The 4,555-nt window shown below is 32.9% G+C and overlaps 1 protein-coding gene across 1 annotated transcript in view; it reads left to right on the forward strand.

The window, feature by feature from the left end:
* Positions 1 to 4,555, forward strand: part of Ent2 (Equilibrative nucleoside transporter 2) — a 139,384-nt gene that overhangs the window by 15,789 nt on the left and 119,040 nt on the right. The window lies entirely within an intron of this gene.

Here is a 4,555-nt window from a genome sequence, read left to right on the forward strand (position 1 = left end):
TGCGGATGTCAAGTATTTTTATACCCGAACGCACTTGTGCACAAGGGTATTATAACTTTGTTCACATAACGGTTGTTTGAAACAGGCCAAACGAATCGAAATATATATAGACAAATGTATACATAAATGATCAGAATGAAAAGAGAAATCGATTAAGCGGTGACTGTCTATCCGTCCGTCCGTCCGTCCGTCTGTGCATACGATAACTCGAGTAAAAATTTAGATATCTGAACGAAACTTGGTACGTGCACTTCTTTCGGGCATAGGATGGATGGTATTGAAAATGGGCGAAATCGGACTGTAACCACGCCCACTTCCCATATAACGGTAATGTTCAGAATAATAGCGATTACGCCAAGTTCGAACACTGTTGTTTGCTTGATTGCTTTCAAGTGATCTTTATTGAATTAATGATTACGTTTTTATACAAACTAAATGCTTACGTAGCTAAATAATAAGGCCATAAAAACTTTAGATCGTAAGAAAAATTATTGTAAAGGCTTTATACTAAAAGGCATAAAGTGCAAGCTACGCATAAAAGAATGCAAGCGAAAATTAATACCCTGTTGAATAAAGCCAATGCAATATTAGTATGTCGACTTTTCTTATTTAATAACATGTAATTTTCAGAAATACGAAAACTGCGATATTTTAGTAACTATTGAAGATACTTCACTCAAAATTGATATTTGCAATAATTTTTAGACGAAAAATAAGAATATCTATTATACATTTTTGGAAATTGGGCGTAGCCACGCCCACTTATGATTACATGTGTATACCTTGGGAACCGCTCCGCCAATTTCTCCCCAACACAGACACAGTTGTTGGCCTTCACAAAACATACCAAACGGCTGAAAATTTAAAAAATCGGATAATAACCATGCCCACATCCCATATAACGGTAATTTAGAGAAATACGAATGCTTCGATAAATCAGTAAATACTGGAGCTAATTTATTCAAGATTGATGTTTGCAATACTTCTTTAGCAAAAAATACGCTTATAATAATATGTTGGAAAATGTGTATCTCGGTAACCGTTCGATCAATGTGTACCATCTCGGGACGCGTTTTATCAGTGCACTTGCACAATATTCCAGGGACCGAAAATAGCAGTTATTTTTTACCAGTTAAACTTGGCCTAATATTTTTTATTCCGAAATAAAAGTTTTTTCTGGATAATAAACAAACAGCTTATCAAAATTAACCAAATTTAATATCATGTGAAAGAGGACTGAAATAGCTTTTAAACAGAAATAATGAACGAAGGTTACCGCCTCTATTTATATTTTTTTTATAATTTAATACTAAAGAAAATCATATACTTGACCCAAGGTTTGTTCTATGGTAATTAATTAAAATTTTTTATTGAAATATTTTTAAATAGGTGGCTTTGCTCGTTTAGACATTTCAGTTTTAAAGCTATATAAGTCCTCTTTCATTTGATACCAAACTTGTTTAATTTGGATAAGCGGTTTGATTATTGTCCGGAAAAGACTTTTAGTCGGGAATAAAAAATATTTGGCCAAGTTTAACTCGTAAAAAAAATAACAGAAAATTACTGTCCCTTCAATATTCGCATTCGCAAAAGATCCGCATTGATTTTTGCGAATTCGAATGTTAAAATTAGTGCGGAAGCTCCGCGGTTGCGAATGCGAATATTCGCAACAACCCTGATATAGATATTTCTACAGATATTAAATGTTAAAAAATTTTAATGTACGCAGATGATGTAAAACTTTATAAATCGTACGTATCAATTACAGAGAAGCCTTTGCTACAAACAGATTTAAACAGCATGGCTAACTGGTACTATGTAAATCGAATGCCTCCCAAACTGGAAAAATTTAAAGTAATGTGCTTTTCGCGAAGAGCTGTTCAGCCACTTTCGTATACAGTAGATAACCATAACTTGGAACAGGTATACAATTTTGTGGACCTTGGTATCACAATGGATCCTAAACTTAATTTTAACCTTCACGGTAATGTGACAGTCAACAAGGCTAAAGGTGTACTTGCATTTGTGAAACGATGGTGACCCTTATATCACTAAAACCCTGTTTACAACATTAGTTAGACCGATTCTGGAATACGGTCCAGTGGTTTCGAATCCAAGGTATCAAATTTACTCAGACAAGATAGAATCAATTCAAAAACAATTCCTACTCTTTGATTTAAGAAATTTCCGTTGGGATTCCCAAACTAATTTCCTCTCACCACCCGGTTCGCTAAGTGTATGAAATTACCGCGTGTAACATTAGGTGCAATTTATTTAAATAAAACTCAACATACCTAAACTTACCAGATTCTCACATTTTTATTTTTTTATTTTCGAATTCAACCTCTTGCACCTGATACATATTTTAATTACCTAACTCCCATAATTCAAATTGAACTTGGCTTTTGAAACAGGTGGCAACCCTCCTACTTGCAGCTAAGAAATGAGGCCTTTTCAAAACCATTTCTATCGATACCCATATTGTACTAATTCATCAAACTTATCAAATAACTCGAATATGGCTTTTTAAACAGGTGGCAACCCTCTGCAAACACCTAAAAAATATTCTAAATGCTCAAACAAATTTTTTTTAATACAATTTCGTTTCACATGCATATTTTAATATAACATATAACTTGTAGATAATTTAATTAAATTTATCAATGTTATTGTGGCTTGTTAACATATTTTTATTTTTAATATTTTTATTGAGCTTTGTACCACAATGGTTTATTAGGAAAAATGGAAAAAGCAACAAAGTCTAAGCGGTAGAAGTTATAGCACTATTTCGGAGATCACCACATCTCCTCATCAGACTTCTTTTTTCTAGACTTCAGCAAAGTTAAATTTAACTTTTCAAACAGGTGGCGGCCGTATTTTCAAACTACAATAATCTTATACTTCTTTCGTCTGACAGCTATATTGTGATACATATTTCAACTATCCAATTTCCTAAATCCAAGTTGAATTTGACTATTAAATCCTAAATGTCAAGAAGTAAGGTCCTTTCAAAATAATTTCGATTGATAACCACATTTTAATAGTTCACTTAACTTAGTAAATAATTTGAATTGAATTTAATGTTTTAAAAGTTGGCAACCCTCATCAAATTCTAAAAAAATATTCTAAATGTAAAAAAAATCAACTCTTTTCCGTTTTAATATTTCATATAACTTTAAATTTTTTTTATAATTTTATTAAATTCCACTACGCTACAATAATATACCCAACATCACCCTAGCATGCATCATACAACTGAACATAGGTACATATCAGGGTTGTTGCGAATATTCGCATTCGCAACCGCGGAGCTTCCGCATTAATTTTAACATTCGCATTCGCTTTCGCATTCGCAATAATCAATGCGGATCTTTTGCGAATGCGAATATTGAAGGAACCGAAAATAACAGTTTTTTTACCAGCTAAACTTGGCCAAATATTTTTTATTCCCAATTAAAAGTCTTTTCCGGATAATGAACAAACCGCTTATCCAAATTAAACAAGTTTCGTACCAAACGAAGGAAATGTCTAAACGAGCAAAGCAACCCATTGAAAAATATTTCAATAAAAAATGTTAATTAATCACCATAGAACAAACCTTGGGTCTGGTATACGAATTTCTTTAGTATTAAATGATTAAAAAAAATACAAATAGAGGTGGTAACCTCCTTTCGTTATTTCTGCTAAAAAGCTATTTCAGTCACAGAAGAAAGGATTAAAAATGAATTACAAAAACTAAAATCGAAAAACGCTGTTGACGTTACAGGTTCTCCAAATTCAGAAATAACCAAAAGAATGGGAATGAAGAATTCTTTGGAATACAACGGTGTTTTAACAACGATCTTGCCATGATACAAGATTGTCAGGAGGATACATTCGACATTTGAGGCCCGATGCAATTTTCAATAAAGAATTATTGCACCGCAATAAAAAAAAATAAATATAACTGAAAGACTTCTCAACTGGTGCTGCGTCAATCGAAAAGAATTCAAAAATTTTGTCAAGTTTCAAGTTTTTCAAGATTGTCGCGAGTAGTTATTTAGTGGCGCAGGTTTAATTTACGACGCTTTAAAAACTTTTTATTGAATACAATGTTCCAATTTTTAAAATCAAATACTAAAAAAAAAAAATTTTTTTAATTACACTGGTCTACAAATTTCAACTTTTTTTCTGCGAATAAGACGGGACCTGGTGTTTCTGAACGGATTTTTCGTGCTGAACACGAATCCGGGGTCAAAAATGTCCCATCACGTCACGTTTTCGAGAAAAAAGGGGTTGAAACCCCTAAAAACAGCGTTTTTGGCCATTTTCGAAAAATTATAGAGCTGAACCCTGACGTGGTACAAATTTTGCATATATCAGAAATTAAAGGCTAAACCGTGCCCTTTCGAATGAGCCCTATGCCGAATTGATCGCGTGCACCCTTAAAGCAGGGGGTGTATTTGTGTTTAGGGGTGCAGGAAAAATTGATCACAGAAAGAATTTAATCTTAAACGATCATAGAAAATTAATAATGCCAAGGTTTTAACTATATTAAAAGTCGCTGATTACGAAT

Source organism: Rhagoletis zephyria, unplaced genomic scaffold (genome assembly GCF_001687245.7).
Source record: "Rhagoletis zephyria isolate East Lansing unplaced genomic scaffold, Rhagoletis_zephyria_1.1 Rzeph_scaffold_00645, whole genome shotgun sequence".
In the NCBI taxonomy this organism is placed as follows: domain Eukaryota; kingdom Metazoa; phylum Arthropoda; class Insecta; order Diptera; family Tephritidae; genus Rhagoletis; species Rhagoletis zephyria.